The 26,533-nt window shown below is 41.3% G+C and overlaps 1 protein-coding gene across 3 annotated transcripts in view; it reads left to right on the top strand.

Annotated features, from left to right (window-relative positions):
* Positions 1–1,872: 1,872 nt before the first annotated feature.
* Cdc42 (cell division cycle 42) overlaps positions 1,873–26,533 on the top strand; it is a 52,021-nt gene continuing 27,360 nt past the window's right edge. The window contains exon 1 of one of the 3 annotated variants that reach the window (XM_087215616.1): positions 1,873–2,024. The gene's annotated coding sequence lies outside the window, so the exon portion shown is untranslated. Of the gene's footprint in view, positions 2,025–10,720; positions 10,795–26,533 lie in introns of those variants that run through there. The other 2 variants (XM_021263019.2, XM_087215615.1) reach the window with 2 other exon arrangements.

Here is a 26,533-nt window from a genome sequence, read left to right as displayed (position 1 = left end):
AGCTCAGTGGCAGAGCCCTTGCCTAGCATGTGCAAAGTCCTGGGTTTGATCTCCAGCACTGAAAAAAATTTTTTTTTGGTACTGGGGATCGAACTCAGGTCCTTCCTCTTGCAAGGCAGGTGCCAGAACCACTGAGCTAAATCCCCGGCCCTGAAAAAAATTTTTATACAAGCCAAAACAACCTAAATTCCAACAGTAGGAGATTGGATAAATATTGTAATGCCCACCCAGTAGAATGCAGCCTTTACAAATGGTGCTTTCTTTGACCTGGGAAGATGTTCACAAACCATGTGGGTGCTCCTATGTGGAATTTAGGACCTTATGATTGCCAGGCAGGCGCAGCACCACTGAGTACATCCCTGGCCCCTACAAACAACAATGTAGTTTTTTTTTTTTTTTTTTTTTTTTTTTTTGAGACAAGGTCTCGCTTTGTGCTCAGGCTGGCCCTGAACTCACTTTGTAGCCCAGGCTGGCCTCAAACTCGTGGTGATCCTCCTGCCTCTGCCTGCGGAGTGCTGGGATTGCAGGCATGCGCCACCACACCCGGCCAATGTAGTTTTAAGAGAGAAAAGTGGATTACAGACTTACTTTTCTTTCCTGCAACAAGTATACATATCCATAGAAAACAAGTCTAGAAATGGGGACACCAGAATATTAACAGTTTGTTAGGGGTAGGACTAAGGTTTTCTTGTGATTTCTCTACATAAGCCCAGTGTGTACTGTGATACTAGAGTGGCACAAGACTCTGTGCCACTGTTTGGCTTGGTGACCAGGGGCAAGCCCCTTAACATCTCTGAGCACCAGTTTGGGTATTCATAAAATAAGGGTAATAATCCTTAACTCAGAGAATGGCTGCCTTAAATTAGCTACTACTATACGCAGACCTGTTAGTACTAGGCCTGTAGTAAACTAAAAAAAATGTAGTTATTCTTGTATAATTGAAAAATTTAAAAACAAGTATGGCTGTTAAATCAAATATATTAGAATTAAGTGTCTTTCTTGGCTAAATAATGTGGTAGTAATTAGTAAGTACACTATTAAATCTTGCTTTGTTTGTGTTTTTTGGTACTGGGGATTGAACTCTGGACCTTGTGCTTTTGAGGCAGGCAGCAGAACGACTGAGCTAAACCTCTGGCCCTTTGTTTTGTTTTTTAGACAGGGTCTGGGTTGGCCTTGAACTATGTAGTCTAGGTTGGCCTCAAATTTGCAGAAATCCTCCTGCCTCAGCCTCCCAAGTGCTGGGACTACAGGTATATGCTACCACACCCAGCAAGATAAGTTATTATTATTATTTTTTTAACATTGGGAAGCACCTGAGAATAAGGCAGGGAATATTCCTATTCTTCTGCCGCTTGCACACTGTTAGGAAAGACGTAAGGAACAATTAGGTGCTGTGAACATAGGTCCACCAAAGCAGCGAGGACTGATAGTCAACCAAAAGTCTTGAGAAGAGAAGGCACACAAAAATGTAAGGTCTTGCGGTGGGGAGGAAGTTTCTAAACTAAAAGAAAACCCACGTGACTGCAGCCCAGTGACACTGCAGTGTAGGAGAGATAAGAAGAGCACCGTTCAGCTCCCATACCAGGAGTACTGAACAGGCCTAGGGGCCTCAGGAAGTATTCTAGTAGCTTGTGATCTCCAGCAAGAAAAGCAAAAAAGAGATATTTGCTTCACAAGGTTGCAAGCATCAAAATTAACGTTTGTGGCAGCGCTTTGTACACTCATGTTTATAATATTGTTACAAATACTACCACTGGAATAGAGGTAGAGAAGGAAACCCCCAACCTTCGAGGGGCGCCGATGGAGTGCGCGTGCGCGTGAGCGGCCGGTGGGCTGAGCCAGGCCCCAGGGAAAATTCGGCCCCGCCCTACCCCTGGCAGCCTCAGCCCCTTTCTCTTCTTCCCTCCCACTTCCGCGGGCACCCAACCGTACGTCTCTTGCGTGTTGACGTCAGGTACGTGCCCCTGTCCGGCCGCCGAGGAGACCCCGCGCACTGCTGCCAACGCCCCGGTAGAGAAGCTGAGGTGAGTGTGGGGCATAAGGCTCCCGCGGGAATGTCTGTCCCACTGTTCTGTCCTAGTCGCGCCGTCTCACGCTTTTCTCTATCCTCGAGGGCACCCCGTTTCTGGGGCCCGGGAGCTGGAAGCGCGGAACGCGAGGAAGCGCCGGACTTGTGTGCGCCCGCGGTCGAGCGCGGGTCCGGGTTCTGAGGGAAGCCTAGGGAGGGGTCGCGGTGGGAACCGTGGGGGCGCACGCCTGCGATACGTGTGTGGCCAGGCTCGGGGTGCCGGCCTGCGGGCGAGGCCGGGCTGGGCTGTCACCGGGCGGTAGAATGAAGGGGTCACACCCATCCCGCCGCCGGCTCCTCTCCCCCTCCAGCCGGCCCGGGTCGGGCCGCTGGGGTCGGGGCCGTGGAATTGCTCGCGGGCGCGGGCTGGGGCTCGGAGGAGGCAGGGCTCTGGCCACCGCGCCCCAGCTCCGACTTCCTGCTTCGCGGGGCGCCGCCGCGGACATTTTGCGGCGGGCGGGGGAGGGGAGCGGAATTGCAGCAGTGGAGGGGAAGTGGCTGCGGGGAGGGGGGCCGCCCCGGCCACCGCGGAGGGCCTGTACTGCGCGACCCCAGTGACCCCGAGCCCTGCGCCTCGCGCGCTGTGTGGGTCTGAGCCCGCGGCTCCAGTCCCCGCGGTTCCTGCCCTGGGTTGAATTCGTCCTATTTCCGTTTGCTTCTCCAACTCTCCCTGCTTATTCAGCTGAAGCTTCTTTTTCAAGGAGTTACCTAACCACTTCTGAAACCTTCGTTCGGCCGCTTGCTTAATTACTCTTACAGGGGGAAAATTTCCTTTGTTCTTTTTTTTTTAACCCTCTCCTTTAAGTCCAAGAGAAATGCAGTGTTGAAGATTACGTCATCGCAGTAGAAGGGGCGAGAGTTTTAACTCTTGCAAGTCAGGGACTCACCAAATTAAAACAGAATTTTGCAGCCGTAGTCACCCAGTGGCTCATCCTGCTGCTTTACAACACATTCCACGTTCAGAGATGGGTTTTTGAAATCTTGTTACCTGTGTACATGGCCGCCTCCAAGATGTCTAAAAGCCGGGAAGGTTTAAAATTGCACAAACTTGTACCAGGGGAAATAAGGCGTAAGGCAACACCTACATCCACTTGCGTAGGCATTAACTTTAAAGGTCCCCTTGACTGTACCCGAGTGAACTTATTTGTGGGAAGAATTCTTTGATCCAGAATGACTTCCCCAGACTGACTTCTCCCTTAACGACTTATTTGATGTAGAGAACCTGTCCAAGTTGACTCAAATCAAGGTTGTGTTGAAAAAAAGAATTAGCGTAATCTTTGCTTGCAAGATACTTGAGTTTTATCACTAAAGACGAGGTTGGGATTTTATTTTATGTGTGTGTGCGCGTAAGCGCGCGCCAGAGCGTGGTGCGGGGGATTGAACTCATGGCCTCATGCAGGTTAGGCAACCACTCTGCCACTGGTATAAGTGCCCAGCTCAAGATTTGGAATTTTAACCAAAAAAATGGAGTGATATTTTCAGATATTTGGAATCACACTTTCCCAGGAGGTTAGATACATCCTAAATTTTACATCCTTTATTGAGAACAGAGTACAGGGCTGGGGATTTAGCTCAGTGGCACCGCGCCTGCCTCGAAAGTACAAGGTCCTGAGTTCGATCCCCAGTACCAAAAAAAAAAAAAAGAAAAAAGAGAACAGAGTAGAGTAATATAGAAAAATCTGAACATAGTGAACCTTATGAGGTCCAGTTGTGTAACGCATCCTTCTAAGGGTAGTTCATGTTGGAACAAGTACTCTCCCATTGTTGCTTATTTGTACGGAGAGAACAGATTGCTTATTAATCACTTAAAGGAGTGGTAGGTTCAAATGAGCTTGCTGTAGTGTGTAGGTGTTATTGATAACTAGATAGGGGTGGACTTGGAGCTTCAGAAATACATGTGGCATTTTAGGAAGGTAAAATTGGAACACATATTTACTGCTGTATTTCTTGAATCCTCTGTACTTAAATTTGTATACGTATATATAGCACCAACTTGTATCTTTTGAAAATGTAAGAATAGTATGAACTTCATGTTGTTTAGACTGACCCAAGGAATTAAGAGATTGGTATTAACGAAGTATTAAAAATGAGTTCCTTGGGCTGGGGATTTAGCTCAGTGGTTCCGTCACCTGCTTGGCAATTGCAAGGACCCAAGTTCAATCCCCGGTACCAAAAAAAAAAAATGAGTTCCTTTCCACTGTTTTTTTTCAAGGCATGAAAGATACCATATCCTTTATTTATCCGTAAACTATTTCCATATTATGACCAACACCTGTGCTTAGTAAACTTGATTCTTATAAGGAATCTAAGCCAGCTGTTGCAGCCTAGAGTACTGTATGGACTTTGAAACAGTGTATGAGATCGTTCATTTGGGTGGTGCTGGGGATTGAACATAGGGCCTTGCAAAGGATTTGCTAATACTCTACCACTGAGCCACATCCCAGACACAGTGAGATTCTTAAAGCCCACCAAGTGGCTTACACTCCTGTAATCCCAGCATTCAGGAAGCTGAGGCAGGAGGATCGCTGTGAGATGGAGGCCAGCCTAGGCTATATAGTGAGCTCAAGGCTAGTCTGAACTATGTAGTGGGACCCTGTCTCTAAAAAAAAAAAAAGCCCACCAAGACCAAATCTTGACATTTTTGCTAATGTCAAGATTTTTTTTTCTTTATTAGGAAACTTTTTTTCTACTTGTAATTTTTTTCCTCCCAAAACTGAGGGTTGAACCCAGGGGGACTCTACCTGGTGAGCTACGTCTCCAGCTCCTTTTTAAATTTTGAGCCAGAGTCCTGCTAAGTTGCCCTGGCTGGCCTTGCACTCAAGATCCTCCTGCCTCAGCCTCCTGAGTAGCTGGGATTATAGGTGTGTGCCCTGGCTTCCACTCTCACTCCTGGCTTCCACTTGTAATTTTTTTTTTCCTGTACCTGGGATCAAACTCAGGACCTAGGGCCGGGGATTTAGCTCAGTGGTTCCGGTGCCAGCCTCACAAGCACATGGTCCCAAGTTCAATCCCTGGTACCAAAAAAAAAAACCCAAAACAAAAAACTCTGGACCTAGAGAGGCAGGCTCAGAGCCACTGAGCTAAATAATCCCCGGGCCCCCTTCACTTGTAATTTTATGGTTTAAGAGGAGAGCGATTCTAGTTATTTTTAAGATAGTTACACTAATAAATATTTTTATCTAAGAGCTGTCAAGCTTGGAAAACTTTGAAGTACAATTTACTTTGTCTATCTGGAGAACAGTAGTGACAGCCATTCTTGGTTTTCTTTTTTGTACCGGGGGTCGAACTCAGGACATTGCGCTTGCAAGGCAGGCATAGCGCCGCTGAGCTAAATCCCCAGCAGCCATTCTTGGAAGTAAAAGTCAAATTATATTTTTATTTATAGATACATTTTATTTATTTTATTTATTTATTTTTTGGTACCAGGGATCGAACTTAGGACCTTGCACTTTCGAGGCAGGCGGCAGCACCACTGAACTAAATCCCTGACACTACCTTTTATCTATTTATTTTTGGTACTGGGATTGAACTCGGGACCTTGCAGAACCACTGAGCTAAATCTCTGGCCCATATAGAGACATTTTAAATGTATTAATTGTTTTAGTTTTATTTTATTTTATTTTTTTGGTACTGGGTATGGAACTCGGGACCTTGCACTTGCAAGTCAGGCGAGGTATCACTGGGCTAAATCCCCAGCCCTGGAATGTAACTTCTGTGAGGGCAAGGTTTTGGTCTAGTATAGTCATCCTTGCATCCCTAGCACCTAAAATAGTAGGTTTTTAACAAGTTTTGCCGAATTAATTTGATGATGTCTGAGGATTAGCATTTTCCCTTTCTGCATGTTCCATAGGCCTTTTCACTGTTTCCTGAGACAAATTTTGTGCTTGGTCAGCCATATCTATATTTTGGTTCATTGAAATGTTGATTACCAGTCTCCACTTGCTTGACCTTATTCATTTGTTCAGTCCAGCATCTTCTGCAGCTGCACTATGTGAACCATTTGCCATCACTTAGAAAATCTGATGATCTGGGCATGGTGGCCCATACCTGTAATCCCAGCACTCAGGAGGCCGAGGCAGGAGGATTGCCACTTGTTCAAGGCCAGCCTGAACTACATCAGGAAAACAACAACATCTTCAGATGATTAGTGTCCCTCTCCCACCCCCTTTAGGGATTGAACCCAGGGTCTCCTTGAGTAGTCCAGGTAGGGCTTGAATTTGAGATCCTCCTACCTGAGCCTCTCAGACTTCTGGGATTATAGGGTGTGATACCACACCCAGCTTGATAGTTTTCTTATTCTACTAAAGATTATTTAGACTTAATATTTGTTTATCTTTTGTTTGCAAATAGCTTATTTTTGCCACTTCTGCCCCTTTACAGTATCAGATTCCTGGTCATGTTATGCTTTGTCCCTTATGAGTTTCTATTTTTAGTTACTCATTTCTTCAATGCAAAGTAGTTTTACTAAAGCAGTTTTCATTAGTGCCAGTTCAGCTGTGTCTGCCATTGCTGCTCTCATAAGTCTGGATGTCAGAACTCTTCACTAGTCAGTCGTTCTTGGAACATTGGTCTCAAACTATTTATTTTGTGAAGTGAAACCAAGTGTTCTGCCACTAAACTGGTATCCCTCTTTGCAATTTGAGAAAAAAAAAATTTTGACCTTGGAATCAGCTATTGTTCCCCCCCCCCCCCCCAATCTAACTCAGGGCCTTGCACTTGCCAGGAAGGTGGGGTGCCACTGAGCTGCATCCTCAGGCATTTTTTGGTGTGTTTTTGAGACCCAGCCTTGGTGTGTAATTCAGGCTGACCCTGAACCAACATGCCCAGCTTGGAATTGGCTGTTATGTTAAAGTGTTGGTGCTTTGCCACCTGAAGAGAGCCTCTGACTTGACTCTGTTGCTTACTTTTGTTAACATCTTATACTTTAATAACACCCTTTGCCCGAAAGTAAGCTATATATTTCCACTTCTTGTGCTAATTCTACTGCTGTGTATTGAGCATTATACAGTGCAACTATTTAATCACTGTGACAGTGATTAAAGGCATAGACTCTGGAACCAGACTGGGTTTAAATCCTGGCTCTACCATTTAGCTGTGTGCAGTCTAAGTAACATCTTTTTGATCCGAGTTTTCTACCTGTAAAATAGTATTACAGTAGTGCCTACCTCACAGTGTTGAAGATTAAATCAGTTAATGTATGTGGTTAAGACTGTTCATTGGCACATAGTGTTATGTAGGTAGTTAACTGTCACTATTATAATTTCTGCTCCCTCACCTTTGAGAGGCTGTGTTTACCATAAACATTTTATTTATTTACTTGTTATTTATTTATTTTTGCAGTGATGGAGATTAAACTCTGGACCTTGAGCTTGTTAGGCAGGGACGAGCCACACCCCCCAGATTTTTAAAAAACTTATTTTGAAACAGGTCTCACTATGTAGCCCAGGTTGAGCTCAAATTTGTGACTTTTTTTTTCTTTTGACAAAAGACAGGGTCTTGCTATGTAGTTCAGGCTGGCTTTGAACTTGCTATGTAGCTCAGGCTGCCCTTGAACTTGTAGTGATCCTCCTGCCTCAGCCTCCCAGAGTGCTGGGATTACAGGGATGTGCCACCATGCTTGCTACGTTTTTTTTTTTGGTATTGGGAATTGAACTCAGGGCCTCATGCTTGCCAGGCAGGCTCTGTGCTGCTGAGCTACATCCTTGGCCTGTAACCACATCTCCGTCCCGTAAATTTGTGATCATTTTGCCTCAGCATCCAAGTGTGAGGCTGTTGTTAAAGGTGTGCCCCACCAAGCCCAACGTCCATAGACATGTAGTAACTATTCCTTCCTTAGACTAATATTACGAATTCACAAGCATTTTAAAATAAAGTAGGAATTTATGTCTTCTTACATTTTTGTCAGTTATCCTTACTGGTGTCATATAAGGGAGGGAGGGTGTAAGGCATTGGTGGTGAACCCATGTGTCTCAGTGGGCAATTTGTTATCATTGAAAGCTCTAAAAGGTTTGCCATCATTGGTGAAAGGCCTCAGGTTGGCCATGTGTGGGCCAGCAACACAGGTAGCATGGGAGTGGGATTTAATTGGAATTCTTGGGCCCAAGCTGGCACCATGACACACACTTGTGATTCCAGCTCCTCTGGTTGTGAGCTCAGGGTCAGCCTGGACAACTTAGCAGTTATCCTATCTCAAAATAAAAAAAAGGACTGGGGATGTAGCTCAGTGGTGGAATTCTTGCTTGCCTAACATGCATGAAGTCCTGGGTGTGATCCACTGCGCCACAAAAACACAAAATCTCAAGATCCATCCCAGTCCTACTGAATCAGAATTTATATTTTAACAAGATTCCTGCATGACTTTTATGCATATTAAAACTTAAAGCATCTTTTTCAGTACTGCTGGAGTGGTGTTTTAAGATATTTTAGAAACAGTGTTGAGTATACCTGGTTTCCATTTTTTTCTGCATTTTAGTTTTTTAATTTTAATTTTTAATTTTTAATTTTTTGTTACTGGGATTAAACTCAGGACATTGGCGCTTGTGAGGCAGGAGTGGTGCCACTGAGCTAAATCCCCGGTCCTTTTAATTTTTATTTTTATTCATACATGTTTGCAATACATAATGATTACATTTATTGTGAGGAGTTGATACATGCACATAACACCCCCCCCCATTAAGTTTATTGGTACATTTTAGGTATAGAATACAGTTACATACATCATTGGGATCTTGTACCATTACATGAGTATCTTGGTTCTTATTTTTTACATAACACATCTTAATTCTTTTTTTATCCCCTACCTCTTCCCTTCCTCTCTGCTCCTTCCATCTTTTGGTCCCCTTTCCATTTACAAAAGCTCTATCTCCACGCCTGGCTGGAAGCCGGTTTGTTTTTTGGTACCGGGCATTGAACTTGGGACCTTGCGCTTGTGAGGCAGGTGGTGGCACCACTGAATTAAACCCCGGCCCTGGAAGCTGGTTTTTACAGGAATTACAGTTTCTTGTCTGTTGTATAGAATCATCTCCTGTCTGTGCTCATTATCAGGAACTGGTGAATTTATAATCTTTTTTTGTTTATTTGTTTTTGGTACCGGAGATTGAACTTGGGACCTTGTGCTTTCAAGGCAGGCGGGCAGTGGCACCACTGAGCTAAATAAATCCCTGGCCCAATTTATAATGTTTTTAAAGTGCCTTCACTCCCTTAGTAATAAATAATATTAAATTCTAGTTTAGTAAGTGAATTACACATTTGAACTTAAATGACGTTTTATTTTACTTTTTTTTTTTTTTTTTTTGGTTTTTTTGAGACAGAGTCTCACTATGTAGTTCAGGCTGTCTTTGAACTCCCTATATATAGAGTCCAGTCTGGTAATCCTCCTGCCTCAGCCTTCCAAGTGTTGAGATTACAGGCGTGCACCACCATGCTTGGCTTAAATGACTTTTTTTTTTTTTTTTGGTACTGGGGATCGAACTCAGGACCTTGCACTTGTGAGGCAGGTGGGGAACCACAGGGCTAAATCCCCAGCCCTTAAATGACATTTTATTGAAAACTAATTAAAATGAATAGGATAGTCTAAGTATATGATCTGGGTAATCCATATTGGTTATGAAGACTTACTTGAAATGTATAGCTGGCATTAACTGGTCCAGTGTAGAATGTTGCCTGGTTTCTTTGCTTTAATAAACCATATCTACAATCAGAAGGAAAAATGTTAGTATATAAAATCTAGTCTTAGGGCTACTATCCTGAACAAATTCTGTTTTTTAAGGACTAGATTGAATTTATTTCTCTAATATATTTCTTTTCTTTTAACTATTTGGTGTAGGAAAGAGTCTCCAGCAGTGTCTTTATGCAGTATATGCTAGAGCAGTGCATCCATATCAAGGCAGCCGTAGAAGAATATTTGTGTGCCCCTCTAGGGTAACTGGAAAGACTTCCCTTTCCTGGCTAGAGGTGTGCTATAAACCAAAGATGCCAGGAGAGCTGGGAGTTCAGTGTCTCAGGCACACTTGTCCCTTCTCTGTGGCCCAAGGGGCAATCTGAAGCCATCTATTGTTGGCTTTATGCCACAGTCCTCCTTTTCAGTGAAAAGATTGTCACTATTTGTTGTTGTGAAAAGAGCTGAGAACAGTTCAAATGAAGAACTGATGAAACTGGAGCAAAAAGTGGAGGTGGAATAAAAGAATCATGTTAACTAATATTCTGGGTTTTTTTTTTTGTTACAGGGGGTTGAACTTGGGACCTTGTGCTTGCAAGGCAGGTGCCGGAACCATTGAGCTAAATCCCCGGCCCATGTTAACTAATATTAAACAGTATGAGAAAAGAATAAATTTAGTAGAAGAAAGTATAAGTAAGAGCTCAGCTATCATCTATTTCCTTGTTGTTAGGGAGTTTAAGAATATTGGTAGTATTTTTGGTTTGTTTTAAGTCTATTTGAAAAACATACACAAAGTGGAACGGGAAGTTTGGAAGAATAAGTTTTCTTCAAGAATGATTGCTATCTGATTTCAGGGATTTTCATTATAATATGATTTCACTGTAGCTGCTAGTACTTGTTTCAATGGTTGAATACTGTTTGAGAGGGACTCTGCTTTACATCCCTTCTGAAATAGAATTAAACCACCTATATTACTTATTGTATTTCCAGAACCATATTTAAGATTGACAGATTTTTGATTCTATTTTCTGCGATGCGTGGGATTGAACCCAAGACCTCATCATGCATGGTAGGCAAGCATTCTATCACAGTGCTATACCTTCAGCATGACAGTAAGATTTGTAAATGAATTACTAGATTTTTAACATGTAAGTAATTTATCAGGCAACTTGTAAAAAACGAATAATTCCTGTGAATATAAGGTTTAAACAGTATTTTCATTGGTTTCAGAAAGTAATACAAATAATAATCCTGGGCCGGGGATTTAGCTCAGTGGTTCCACTGCCTGCCTTGCAAGCACAAGGACCCGAGTTCAATCCCCAGTACCAAAAAAAAAAATAATCTTGACACATAAACTAGGAAGTGTTTGAAATATTTTAGGTTATTTTTATTTGCTTTGCTCATTGGAGGGCAAAAGAGAAGTGTTAGGTATAGTTTATAAATCATTAAAGATGGGGATAATAAAAGATAATTCTATTTTTTGTTTATAAGTATTTTTTTTGGTGCTGGAGATTGAACTCAGGACCTTGTGTGTGCGAGGCAGGCGTTGGCACCACTGAGCTAAGCCCCCAGCTCGATAATTTTATTTTTTAATTTTTTGATGTACTTGGGGTTGAACCCCACACCTTTATACTGAGCTATATCCTCAGCCCTTTTCAATTTTTTAGTTTTGAGACAGGGTCTTTCTAAGTCACTAAATTGCCTGGCTTGGACTCAAACTTGTGATCCTCTTGCCTCAGCCTCCCAGAGGGCTGGGATTACAGGTGTGTGCCCCTACTCCAAGCAGTTTCAGTTTTTAGAATAATGCCTGTGTTGTTTAGTGTATTTCATTCAGAAGGATGTTTCTGTGGGGTTGGTTATCAAATTGGAAACTAGTTGTTATATCTCCATCTTGCAAACTCATGATTTATGTAAGTTTATTGAAGGTTCAGAGCATTTATTTAACTGTTTCTGAAACTTGTTTGGTGGAGGTGGTTCCCCCCCCCCCCTCCCATGGAACATTCTTTATAGAGTTTTGAGATAATGGACCAGGAGACACTGGTGTCTCTGGTTTAGCCCTGTGTAGGCACCAGTGCTGTTGGTGTGTCCAAGTAACATTTGCTGTGGGTAGAAAAACTGGAAAAATTTTCCCTAAGCTCCCAAGACAGGTGAATTGTAGAGACTTTGCCAGAGGAATGGAGAATTTCTGTTTTGACCAAACCCCACAGAATTGTTGAGAATCAGTGTGGCGATGCCTCAGAAAACTAAAAAGTAGACACTCCATTTGACCCAGCTATCCCCCTTCTAGGTATCTTCCCAGAAGAGTTAAAATCATCACATTACAGGGATACATGCATACCCATGTATACAGCAGGACAATATGTAATAGCTAGAGCTTGGAAACAGCATATATGTCTGTCAACAGATGAATGAATAAGGAAAATGTATTTATGCACAGTGGAGTACTGCACTGCCATACAGAAAGATAAACTTGAAACATTCATAGGTAAAAGGATGCGGCTTGACATAATGTTAAGTGAAGTAAGTCGGACACATAAGCTCAAATATTGCATGGTTTCTTGTATATGAGAAACAAAAAGAGCAAAATAGAAATAGGAAATAGGGAGTTCAAATACTTCCTCAAATTACAAATTCTATTGTTTTATTTTTTTTGGTATCGGGGATCGAACTCGGGATCTTGTGCTTGCGAGGCAGGTGGCAGCACCACTGAGCTAAATCACTGTCCCCAAATTCTATTGTTTTAAAAATAATTCAGCATATATACTAATTGGTTTTGTTTATACTACTAGTTTGTCTTAGTTCATTGAAAGATTTGTATTATTTTATTTTTATTTTTTTGGCTTTTGGAGACAAGGTCTCACTCTGTAGTTCAGGCTTGTCTTGAACTAACTGTGTAACCCAGGCTGGCCTCAAACTTGCGGCAATCCTTCTGTCTCAGTCTCCCAAGCGGTGGGATCACAGACGTGCACCCCCACACCTGGCTCAAGATTTGTGTTATTATCTGTTTATTTTTTAAAGAATCTTTTTGGTTTATGTCTTTTGTTTTGTTTTTGTTTTTTGAGACAGGGTCTCCCAGTGTAGCCCAGGCTGGCCTGGAACTCACGGCAATTCTGCTGCCTCAGCCTCCCGGGTCTAGTTTATATCTTTTTTTTTTTTCTCCTCCATTAAGTTGTAGGAATTTATTTTAAATAACTTACAGTTGATTAAAAGGGTGTGTTTTATATCTTGTACTGAGTAACTATGTTGAAGTTAACAATACATAGTGTAATAACTATTACTGTTCTTTTATTATGTGATTATGAAATTTTGTTTTATTTTTTCATAAAAAAATTAAAAGAATTGTATAGCTACAAGGGACTGAGATGGGCCTGATCATGTTTTATATGAAAGAGATCTTCGGGGTATCTGTGAGGGAGTTAACTCCTTCTGAATTTAACATTGGACAAAGATATAAGAAGGGAGAAGCAGAACAATTTTGGGACTGAAAAAGTGATTGTCCACTGGGTGCAAGGAAAGTTTGGAAATAGAGTTACTGTTTCCACTTTATTCTGTTCTTGGGTCAGTGATCCAGTTGAGTAATTGTTTTCCAGAAAAGCTTGCAGTAATTTCAGAGCCAATATTTTTAACATTCTAAAAGTTCTGTAATTGTTCTATTTGTGATCCAAAGAATTTCAGTCTGATATTATTACTATAAATTGTTTTCCTAATAATTGCTTATATATACAAGAAGTTTTTTTAAGGAGAATGTAGTAATGATCCATAAATTATTTCTATTTTATAATTTAGTGCAAAATTTTTTCTTCTTCTTTTTTTTTTTTTGGTACCAGAGATTGAACTCGGGACCTTGCACTTACAAGGCAGGCGGCGGAACCACTGAGCTAAATCCCCAGGCCTTTTTCTTCTTATGCATACTACCCAAACTCCCCTCTCTCTACCCTGAAAAACTCAGATCCCATCTTTTAGGTATATTTCTCTCTCCTAGCATGTATTACAAAGAAATAGTGATATACTAGCCTTAAAAGTTGCCTTTGGTTCTAGTTAAATCAGAGCCACAAGCAGATAAATCATTTCACATATTATTTCATTGTTACCAGTTATTCAAAAGAGATGGAATGGGGAAATGTAGACCTTTGTATGTCAGGTTTGGGGTTAAGGACTTAGATGGGGTATCTTTTAAAAATTATTGTTTTGATAATTGATCAGAGATTAACTTAGGATCAAGATTAATTTATGTTCTGGGTTGAAGATCTGAAAGCTTATTTTTCTCCTGACCCCAGATTCTTTATTTTTAGTTGTACAAATTGATAGCTTTTGTTCTTGATTTAAAAATGTCTCTCGTCAGTCTAAGTATTAAGATAAAATGAGTTTTTACAATTAAAAAGTAATGCATAGAAGCAGTAGAGCTAATCAACAGCAGAGATATTTGGGAGGACTTAAATTCTGGAGATAATTCTTTGCATTTATTTGATTCCTTAACATTATACACTAGCTTAATTAATACCTAAATGAATTGTTCCAAAATCCAGACGTTTCAATTATAAAACCACTGAGTATAAGATTATTTACATTTACTGTTTCAATGTGATACATTTCCAGTGTGATACATAGGCACTTTTTTGGAGATGCTTTTTTTGTTTTTCTCTGCTTAGTTTAAAAGTTGGTAGAATTATGTCTTCCCTCAACAGTATAGAGTTGCTCACGGCAATACAAAGTACAGTTGCCCTTTCATATCTATGAGGTTTGCATCTGTAGATTTAACCAATCACAGATGGAAAATACTTTGAAAAAAATCCCAACAAATTGTGTCTATAGAGAACTTGTACAGGGAATGCTAGTGTCATTCCTTAAATGAGGCAGTGTAATATCCATTTGCATAACATTTATATTGTATTAGGTATTATAAGTATTCTAGAGATGATTTATGGGGTTGGGGATGTACCTCAGTGGTAGAGCTTTTGTCTGGCATGTGCAAGGTACTGCTTAAGGATCAATTCTCATAACTACAAAAAACAATGTATAGGTTATATATAAATACTGTGCCATTTTAAATAAGGGACTTGTGTTTTCTTGGATTTTGGTGTCTGAAATTGCTCCTGGAACCAATCTCTCACAGCTACCAGGGATGTATTTATCCTCTGAAAATGGTACTGAGTGGCTTTAAACACTTGGTGTTTACTTCATTTAGGTTATGAACTTAGGAGATAAAAATAGGATTTTTCTCTTTCTAAAGAGTGTCAGTTTCTTTTTGGTTTTTTTTTTGGTTCTTTGTCCAGATAGTAATAGGAGAGGATTTAGGAGCCTAGCGGATATCTTAAAGGATATATTCTTTTGTTTTTAACTTTTTTGGGGGGTACCAAGAATCAAACTCAGGACCTTGTGGTTGCCAGGCAGGCGTGGTGCCACTGAGCTAAATCCCTGGCCCAAGGATATTTTTTTTGTTTTGTTTTTGTTCTTGTTTTTTTGGGACAGACAAGAGTCTCACTTTTTGTAGTTCAGGCTAGCCCTGAACTCGCTATGTAGCCCAGGCTGGCCTCGAACTCATGGCAGTCCTCCTGCCTCTGCCTCCTGAGTGCTGGCATTACAGGCGTGTGCCACCACACCTGGCCCTTAAAGGATATAAAGTCCAAAGAAACTTGCATGTCTAACCCGTATCTTACTAATTTATGAACTTAACTACTTTTTTGAGTAGCTGCGCTGTGATAGTCACTGTTCTAGGCTCTGGAGATATGGCAGTGACTACAATAGGCCAAAGCAAATTTCTGCTCTCACTAAATTTACTAGTGTGTGAGTTGGAGATAAATATTTGGAGAAAATTGACGGGAGTGGGTTAGGGGTTTCTGGGGATAGGGTAGAGTGAAGTATTTCAGGGTCTAGTACAACTTTGGTTGTAGTTTAAAATAGGGTAGTCTGAAAAGTTCTCATTCCAAAAATAACTTATGAGCAAAGAATTGTAGGGAATGTGACAGTCATCCAGGCAAGAGCATTCCATGAAGAGAGAATAACTAATAACTTTTCAATCTGTGACAGTGTTAGCATGCTTGATTTTGTATGAAATCTTGTATAATATCCAAAGAAACAATTGATAGTCAAGGTAGGAGTTTGTGCCAACATTGTATTGCTCTTAGTTTCAAAGTGTGCTTGAAAAGATGGATTTGTTACTAATATATATTGGCTATTTTTCAGTCTTGCAACTCTTACCCTTATCTTGTTTTCTTGACATTTTTAAGGTGCTGTGATAGGTGGGCACGCAGTACCCCTGAGCTATATCCCCAGCCCCCCTTGCTTTCCTAGGATAGAAGATACTATGATTCTTATGTAAATGAGCTGGAATACTGGCATTCTTGCTATCTGTACTACATTGATACTTTTAATTTTTTTCTTTTTGGTATAGGATCAAACTCAGGACCTTGTGCAGGCCCACGAGCTAAATCCCCAGCCCCTACATTGATACTTTTTTTTTTGGTATTGGGGATCGAACTCAGGACCTTGCGTTTGTCAGGCAGACACCAGTGCCACCGAGTGAACCTCTGGCCCTCCATTGCTGCTGCTGCTGCTTTTTTTATATCCCGGATTGAACTCAGGACCTTGTGCTTGCCTGCGAGGGGCAGGTGTCAGAAGCACTGAGCCAAATCCCCGCCTGGTGTGTGTGTGTTTTGAGACAAGGTCATGCTGTGTAGTTCATGCCTCATCGAGTGCTAGTATTACAGGCATGTGCCACCACTCCTGGGTGTTGAATATGTTTAAAAAAAAATTTTTTTTTTTTTTTAAAATGGTCTCACCATGTAGTTAAGGCTGGTCTTGATCTTGAACTCATTATGTAGCCCAGGCTGGACTCGAACTTGTGCCAATCTCCTGCCTTGGCCACCCAAGTGCTGGGAATACAGGCATGTGCTACTACACCTGGCTTTTTTTCTTTTTTTTTGAGTTGAATATGTTTTATAGATGCTTTCATTTTAGTAAGTAATTCTGTTTAAAATTAAATATTACATGCACAGGTGAAAACTTTAGTACTAAAGGGAATATGACAAAAAAATGAATACTCGTTCCAGATAGCAATGTTTCCTTCCCAGAAGCACTGTTTAGTTTCTTGTGTTTGTAGATGGTCCCTGCATCCTTAAGTTTATGTACCTCTTCCACTAAAGAAAAATTCACGTAAGTTGGTATGTTGTGCATGTTGTTTTGCACCTTGACTTTTCTTTCCTTGTTTCTTCCCTCCCTCCCCTTCCTTTCTTCTTCCTTTGTACTAGGAATTGAACCCAGAGCCTTTGCACTGAGCAACAACCCTAGCCTTTTTTTATTTTTTATTTGGAGACAAGGTCTCGATAAGTCACTGGGCTTGAGTTTGTAATTCTCTTGTCTCAGCCTCCCAGGATGCTGGGATTACAGGCATGTGCCACGCCGCCCAGCATGTGTCTTGGTTTTTAAAAACTTACTATATTTTGGAGCACATCCATTTTGGCATACTATTATTTTGCTAGGGCTGCCATAACAAAGTACCACAAACTAGGTGAGTTAAATGCATTTAATTCCTTACTTACAGCCTTCTGGAGGCTAGAAGTCTGAAACAGTGTTGGCAGGTCCGATTTCTTTTTAGGACTTCTCTCCATGTTTTATAGATGGCCAACTTTGTTTTCATATGGTTTTTACCTCTGTTCTAATCTTTTCTTGTGGAAGGGTAGTCTTTTGAACTGGGGATCAAACCTAGGGTCATTCTAGGTAGGCATGTACTTTACCAAGAGTTATACCCCTCCAGCTCCTAATCTTCTTTATAAAGACACTAGTCATAGTTAGCTCAGTGGTTCCACTGCCTGCCTCACATGTGCAAGGTCCTGAATTCGATCCCTGTGTGTGTGGGGGGAAGACACTAGTCATATTGGATTAAAGTCTACCATCTGACCTCATTTTACATAACATCTTTTTAAAGGCCTTATCTCCAAATACAGTCTTAATTCTGAAAGTACTGGGGGTTAAACCTTCAATATATGAGTTTCAAGGAAGATGCAGTCCAGCACATAAAATATAGCTCATTGTGTAAGTATATTTGTGCGTGTTGGTTTTATTTGCAGTATTGGGATTGAACTCAGTTTCACATATGCTAGGCAAGCACTTTACCATTGTGGCTCATTCTTTTTAATAATTGCATAATATTCCTTGTACTATTGATATAGGGATGATATAAGGACCTCCAAATGATATAAGGGCAATATTATAACTCTCAACCTGTTAGATGTCTAATATGCCAAGTTCATGTTCTCTAAAATTGAAGAATGAATTCTAGGAACAAAGGAGGTTGAGTAGGAAATATTTATTGAGGGATAGACACCTCCTGCCTGACAGGGACAGAAAGGGCCCCGGAAAATGGGTTGTCCATGAGCCCATTTCTCAAAGAAGTTTTATAGAGCAAAATCATGAGGTGGGTACAAAATCATGAGGTGGGTGTAAGGCAGATAAAACTGTGGTCAAACTTATAAGATTATGAGTATAGTTGCTTAGGTAATACTGATCCAGTGGGAACCAAGTTACGTAGCAAGAACCAAGGACCTTTCCTGGAAGGGATGGGTCAAGAGGTCTTGGTCCCTTTCCCAAGGTGACGGATGCCTATTTAGAATATCAGTCATTATTGTTTATCCCTTGGGGAAGTATCTTTTGTAGTCATTTTATCTTTATCTTGAGGCCTGCCCTTCAACAAATGCTCCTCAGCCTCCAGCCACAGTTGTAATGTGTTCTTGTTTTCTGCACTGACTTCTTCCAAAGGCCTAGCTCTGTCTGACTGCCTATAATATTTCTACGTTAGCTGTTTATAAACTATGACCTATTTTACCAGTTTCTTCCTTGTGCATGTGTAGATATGTCTTTTGCTCCTGCAAGGAAGTCTGCAGTGAATATCTTTGTATTTACCACTGTTCATACTTGGAGAAGGAAATGGAATTGCCAGATCAAAGAATATACCTATTATTATTGTAGTGTTCTTGACATGAAAGACTTGTTTCTTGTTAATCTTGATTTTTTTTAAAACAAAAAAACTTGCCTTTTGTGCTCATAGTAGTTTTTATTTATTTTATTTTATTTTATTTTATTTTTTGTTAAATTCTTTTACTGGTATACAACACAATTACATTTCTCATTGGGAATTGCACCTTTACATAATGCATCTTGGTTCTTATTTTTTTTTTTGGAGACAGTCTCGCTATGAGTTCAGGCTGGCCTTGAACTCACAGTGATCTGCCTGCCTCAGTCTCTGAGGTGCTGGGATTTTAGGTATGTGCTACCGCACCTGGGTCTGTTTTAGTAATTTCCCCATGTGTCAGATAGTGCCCAGCCCTGTGGGTTATGATTGTTACATTAGGGAACTAGAATAAATAAGTAATACTACTCAAGTTGAGAACAAGAAGCATCAATTGTGATTGAAAATTAAAAAATAAAGCTATATTAATTGCTCATGAAAAATGAGGGAGTGATTGGGGATGTAGGTCAGTGTGAAGGCCCTAGGTTCATTCCCCAGTGCTGCAAAAAATAAAAAAATAAATGCCTTGGATTTGCAGCAATCTTTCTGCCTCAGCCTCCCGAGTCCTGGGATTACAGGTATGTGCCACCATGCCTGGCGTACTCCTAATATTTTGAAGGAAGTCTTTTTTTTTGGAGGGGGATCATGTTGGTATATTTATATATAAATACAAAACTGTATCACTGTAAGATATTGAATATGAACATTACAATTATTACTGAATCTAACAGTCCATGAATGTTAAATACAAAATGAAATGATTGTAAAAAATAAGAATATGCACATTCAAAGAGCTTATAGTACAGTATAAAATTACTAGGCCGGGGATTTAGCTCAGCAGTTCCACCGCCTGCCTCGCAAGCGTAAGGACCCAAGTTCGATCCCCGGTACCAAAAAAAAAAAGAGTAGGAAATAATTAGGGCTGGGGATTTAGCTCAGTGGTTTGGCTGCCTGCCATGCAAGCTCAAGGACCCGAGTTCAATCCCTGGTACCCTCCGCCAAAAAACCTCAAACAGTATAAAATTACTGAGGTCTTGATCAGCTGCCAACCTCATCTATAGTGGAGGAAAAAGGTTTGGGGGTGTTAAGGAACCTCTTGGGAATATAGAATGCTGGGGACTCTGAATTTCATCCCAGCACATCAGGCTGGGGGACTGGCAGCATGTAGGGAAAGGTGGGTAAGGGGACAGTGATTGAGGGGATCACCACACTCAGCTGGAGTGTTACACTTGTTATTGGCATGGAGCCCACCCAGTTGGAGCTCTAGGATCTGGCAGATGGCAGACAGGAAGAGATGGGTGTCTCAGTAGACAGGGCATAGGAAAGGAACCTCCAGCAGGGGAAAAGGGGGTCTGCTTGTCCCCTGGAAGGAATTCTATAGTGGGTTTCTCCCTCGCCCCCTGCTCCCCTCCTTTCCTGCTGAGACTTCATACCGATTGCCCTTGGCTCTCATGAGTTCACATCTACCCCCATCCTCCATCCCTAGGTGAGACAGGAAAGGCAGGGCCTGGTGTCACAGTGGAGGTCTGTTCCCCAAATCAGCAGAGTAGCGAAATCTTACTGTAATCTCCTTTCTCTCCTAATGGGTTACTTTATTAGTCCTGTTATTTTGTATTCAGGAGTGCATGTGTGGCTTTCTTCTTGGAGTGTGGAATACATCTTGGCATAGAAGATTGGTAAGATAGGATTCTAAATTGGCTGTTTATTTTGCAAGGATAATAAAAGCTGATATTTGAGTGTTAGGTGCTGTATGTGAAGTAATCCAGTTAATACTCATGAACGATCTATGATGTTAATACTATTTCTCCATTTCACAAATGAGGAAATGAAGCTTGCCTATGGTCACTTGAATCATATTCTTTGTAAGAATGTGAAGGCATAGTGGCAGAATTGCTGGTGCATGCCTGTGATCCCAGCACCCTGGGACATTGAGGCAGGAGGATTGCAAGATTGAGCCCAGCCTGGCCCACTTGGCAACTTAATGAGACCCTGTTTCAAAAAAAAAAAAAAAAAAAGGGCTGGAGATGTAGCTCAGTGTGAAGGCCCTGGGTTCAATTCCCCGTACCAACAGGGGGGCGGTTGTTGAACAGAAAAAAAAGATGGAGTAGGAGCTTTGAGGCTGCTGCCTTGAAAGTTCATGCTGTTGATTGCTATTTTATATTGTGTTCCAGTGGGCATGTTGGAGACTTTGGAAACATTTGTTGTATGATTAATTAGTTATTTTGTCTCTTCTTAAAATAGCAGTGGGTGCTCTTTGTAACTTTCCTGTTCCCTTGGCTACAAATGTGACATTTAGTTTATGTGACATTTAGCTCCAGAATCAGAATGAAGAGATTTCTGAAAGCATTGATCAAATTAGCAACCCTGTCAAGTAGAAGAGGAGACATGGTTGTGCATACCTATAATCCCAGCACTCAGAATGAGGATGAAGTGCTGGGTGTGGTGGTGCATGCCTGTAATCCTAGCACTTGGGAGGCTGAGGCAGGAGGATCATCCAGAGTTTAGGCCAGTTTGGGGGCTACATAGTGAGTTCAGGGCCAGCCTGAACTTCATAGTGAGACCCTGTCTCAAAAAAAAAAAAAGAATGAGAGTGAGGCAGGAACATTCTAAATTTAAGCTCAGCCTGGGCAGTTTTAGTGTTCGGATATTTTGCTTAATAGTGGTAGTTCTGATAGGGATCATTTTAGTTTCTGCAAGTTTTAATTGGGTATAACAGTAAGGTGTCTCATCAGGTATTTATAATGTGTATAAATGGGTACTAGTTGCTTTATATACATTACCTTATTTCTCTGTATAGTAGTGTGGATTAGATGTTAGTTTGTTGATGAGAGAAGTAAGGTATATGAGTGAAGTAACTTGCCAGGGTCACACATGTAAGTAGTAGAATTGAGATTGAAACTCATGTTTGCTTTTCTCTGAAAATCTTGTGTTTTTTTAAAAATTAAAATTAAAATTTTGGGAGGACAGGGTCTTGCAATATAGCACAGGCCAGCCTTGAACTCATCATCCTTCTGCATCAACTCCCCAGTGGTAGGATTAGACCTGGTCTATAATGCCTGACTTCATAATTTTACCCTGTTGTTACTTTAGTCAACAAAGCTTTAAAAATATTAAAAATTTTAATTTTTTCTTGCTCTTAATATATGGCTCAGTACTACATTAAGTTCCTTCGGAGGGGGATACAGAAGTAAGCCTAGTTCTTTCCCCAGAATAAATACAAGAACATGTGAATAAAAGTAGCACGATTTAATGTGATTGATTGATTCAGTGAGTGAATACCTACCGAGTGGTGGTATTGAACTGTTTTTTTTTTTTTGGTGGGGGGTGTACAACAGAATCCTTGCCTTTGTGGAGATTTGTTGTTGTTGTTGATTGGTTGATTGATTTGCACTGAGCTACATCTCCAGCCCTTTTTTATTTTTTATTTTGAGACAGAGTTTTGCTAAGTTACTAAATTGCCAATCCTGGGCTTGAGCTTGCTCTTCTCCTGCCATAGCCTCTTAGAGTGCTGGGGTTACAGGCATGTGCCACCATGTCCAGCTGATATTTTATTATTTTTAAATGTCTCTTTTACTGCCATAGTACAAATAGGCAAGATAATTATAGATTGTGACAGTACTATAGAGGAAATAAATAGGGCAATATGACAGTATAAAGAGAGAGGGAGCTATTCTGGATAGTGTGGTCAGAGGGGGACTTCTAAGAATGAGATGATTTGAATGAGATCTGAAGGATTAGAAATCAGTAGCTTTAGCCGTATGTGATGGTGCACACCTGAAATCCCAGCACTCTGGGAGGCTGAGGCAGAAGGATTGCAAGTTTGAGCCCAGCCTGAACAATTTAGTGCCTGTCTCAAAATAAAGGGCTGGGGCCATAGCTCTGAGTGAAGGCCCTGGATTTAATTTTTGGTAGTACCACCCAAACCAACCAACTCATCCACCCACCCACCCACCTACCTCTGGCAGCTTCAAGAACAAGTGGAAGCAGTCTTTTTAAAGACCTGAATGGAGGACAAAGCCTGGCAAGTTTAAGGATGTAGAGACCTGTGTATCTGCAGTAGGGACAGTGAAGATGGGGAGAGGAGGACAAGATAAAAGATTTGAGAGCTAAAAAGGGCCTTGCTATGGGAGTAGTCTTAGTTTCTTTGGGTTGCTGTAGTGAAATGTATCAGGATATCAACAGATTTGATTTCTGGTGGTGTGCAGCTTTCTAGTACAGAGAAGGTACCTTCTTGCTGCTCCTGCTCACCCTTTACAATATAACCACTTTTCAAAAGACCTCCACCTCTTAATACCAGAAGTAAGAATTTTATCATGAATTTTGGAGGGATACAAATATTCGTCTTGTAGGAGGTGGCCAGACAGTTGGGACAGTTTCTGATAGCTAGAATGGTTAGGGAACGGATCTCAGAAGGTGAGATTTTGAGGTGGAAAGTTAGGATAGAAATAGAATGAGTTGTAAGGCCGTACATGACGGTTTGGGGATCTTATGGGAATAAAGGCATAGGCTTTGAATAAGTACCAGCCATATTATACAACATAAGCAGCAACAGGCAGTAGTTAGCAGTTAATTAGATGGGTAGGGGAAGATGCATAGAAGCTGGCTGCTCAGTTTCAGTCCTGTTTCCCTTTAGAGCAGAGATGGTGAACGTTCATGTTTTTCTTTTAAGACAAAAGGTGTTAAATGTATGAGTTGGTTTTTCTAAATAAAATCTCAGCACTCATGTTTAATTGCAGTGTTGGCACTTTGTGATAAATAAGTGGCTTCTGGGTTTGCCATGTACTGGAGACCCTTGTGGTGGGTTTTGATCTCCTGCTCAGTGCTAAGGCACAAAGTGAGAAGAAAAACTCAAAAGACAGAATTAAAGAGAAAAATGGGGAGCCAGGATGGCCAATGCTCAGCAAGCAGCAAAAGACCCTGGCCAGCAAAAGCTGGTGATATTTATTGGTGACATCATAGTTAGGTTACGGTGAGAGGTCTACGTGTGGTTGCTAGGGAAATGTTGCTGATGTAGGCAAGGCTTGTAAGAGAAGAGACAAAGCATTCTTAATTTTGGAAATGGAATTTGGGTGCAAGTCACTCTGACCTCAGCTGCCATGTTATCAAGTCTCACATAGGCTTTGATTGGACTCACTTCTCGAAACAAGCCAATTGTGGAGTTAACTCTAAAGCCTGCACTGCTTTGAGCCTGCTTTGAGCATAATCAATGGGGTGGTTCCTCATAGCTATCACTAAAAGTATCAAATAGGTGATTTGGAAGATTTGAGAGAAGCCAATACTGTTACCTTTTGTTATACCATCGTTTGCCTTACCATCTTCCTGTGTGTGTTGAGGATGGGGGTATTAGTGATTGAACCCAAAGCCTTGTCATGTTAGGCAAGCACTCCACCGAGTTAACATCCCCAGCCTTTTTTCTTTTGGGTCTCACTGTGTAGTTCAAGTGGCCTTGAACTCATGTGAACCTCCTGCCTCAACCTCTCAAGTGCTAGGATTACTAAGCGTGCATCACCAGGACCAGCCCCAAATTTTTTTCAAATTTGAGATGGAGTCTTGCTAAGTTTTCCATGTTGACCTTGAACTTGTGATCCTCCTGCCTCAGACTCCTGAGTGGCTAGGTATAGGTTTGTACCACCATGCTAGTTACCTTACCATCTTTCCTAATGGCAAGATTTTGATCTTCATGAATTTCGTCTTGTTAGAATAGATGGAATATAAACAAATGAAAACAACCAGTTAACTCCTAGAGTTGTATTAGGTGGCTTAGGATGAGGGGAAGAAGGTAGGAAAAAAAATTAAAAAACTTCTAGTAACATGTTTTATAAAGAAAATGGTTTAGTAATGAAAATATTTAAGATTAGATATTATTGCCTCACATTTACTTTATTATGCTGAGAAACTAATTGCTATATTTATATATAAAACAAATTATTTCTAACAAAGTTTGATCAATTATGTAAAAATGATCAGGGATTTTATTTTGCCCTACTTAGAAGCAAATGTGTTAACCTGATAGTATTTTATGGATGCTGACATGGCCTGGGACTCCTAAGTTAGAAGCAGAGAACTTAATTACTCAAGGCACAGCAAGCAGCATGAGATCATTATGTATATGGCTTCCCCTTAGCCCCAGGACCCATGAAGGAAATGCAGAAGCCTAGCAACTGAGAGTTTGCCTCACAGTAGAGGAACACTGAATTTGGGGAACCCACTGTTCAGCAGCAGACAGTAAGCAAGCCTACTTTTTTGTTCAGTGGGAAGTGTTACTGAATCCTTCAAGTTGTATCTTTGGGAAGGTACTTGATTAGAATGGTCAGGGCTTTGCATTCTTAGCTTACTCAGCAAAATTTAAATACAGGTGCATTATTAAAAAACCCAAGTCTGAAGTCTCTGAGGCTCAAGGGAAGGCAAACTCTTAGCTGTCAGCCCCTGTAAAAATAAAAAAGAAAGTTAAACAGTGCCAATATAGAATGGCATAGGGTAAGCTTTCCCATTCTCAAAGGGAAAAATGGGATAGGAATGAAACTAAAGCAAGACTGAAATCCAGCAGGACAGATACTATATCATTATATCCTGTAGTTCCATGTCCAGCATCCAGGGGAAGTTATGGTGAGATGTGAGTGCTGAAGAGCTCAGGCAGCCCCACTCTTATGGCATTGTCAGTTGCAGTCCTCATGGCCTCTCTCTTGGGGTGGCTCTACTCACTTCCTGCAGCTTTCCTCAGCAGATGATCTACATTCTTGGCACCTCCAACTTTCTGGAGTCTTCACTGCACTGCTGGCTTCAGTCTTACAGCTTCATGCACTGGCCTCCAAGGGCACACCTCTTGGCCTACCAGGTCTTCTTCTGAAATTTGGGTGGAAGCCTTCTTGATCCCACAATTTTTATGTTCTGCATGCCCTTAAAACCACCACGTGGATGATGCAAAGTTCTGCTGCCAGCTCTAGCACCAGCCAGGTCTCCTTACATCATGGCTGGAGAGGCTTTTGAATGCCTGGATGACTGAACTCTCAGAAATTTTTCCCTAGTTGGGCCTTAATGAGCTGGACTCCCTAGGGCTCTGTTTTCAAAGCAGTCTTTACTTTTGCACCTTTGGTTTTCTTTGTTTGTTTGGGTTTTTTTGTTTGTTTGTTTGTTTTTGTTTGGGGTTTTTTTTGAGACAGGCTCACTATATAGTTCAGGCTGACCTTGAACTCATTCTGTAGCCCAGGCTGGCCTTGGAGCTGCATCGATCCTCCTGCCTCAGGCTTCTGAGTTCTGGGATTACAAGCATTTGCCAATACCCTTCCTGGCTATGTTTGCACCTTTGAGGCTGCAAAGGGGGTGTCTTGCTTGTTCCAGAGATGCTCTCAAGCTATCTCTCCTGTCCCTCTCTTTTTAATGTTAGTCTTTTTAGCAGTCTTGCTCCATAGTCCCAACTTAGCAGATGCTTCCTGTCTGTTGAACTGGAAACTTTTTGTATCTTGGCTCTAATTTTTGCTTCTGATTTTCACTATAAATCTGGCTAAAAACTCGGTGTGGTGGTGCACACCTGTAATCTCAGCACTAGAGGTTGAGGCAGTAGGATCATTGCTAGTTGGAGGCCACCCTGAACTATGGACATAGCAAAAGCCTGTCTTTAAAAAACAATCTGACTGAAAGCAGTGAGCAGTACTGATTCCCACAGCCTGAATGTTGGGCTGCTTTGAAATTTCCTCTGCCAGATTAATTAGTCTACAACTCCTAGTCTCAGTTTACAGCAGTCTCAGGACATGGGCAAAATGTAGACAGATTTTTTTGCCATAGCATGACACATGGCCAGTAATCC

Source organism: Heterocephalus glaber, unplaced genomic scaffold (assembly GCF_053883595.1).
Source record: "Heterocephalus glaber isolate CG9 unplaced genomic scaffold, H.glaber_assembly_v1.0 deba00001452, whole genome shotgun sequence".
NCBI classification, from domain to species: Eukaryota; Metazoa; Chordata; class Mammalia; order Rodentia; family Bathyergidae; genus Heterocephalus; species Heterocephalus glaber.
This window is presented reverse-complemented; position numbering and strand designations above follow the sequence as displayed.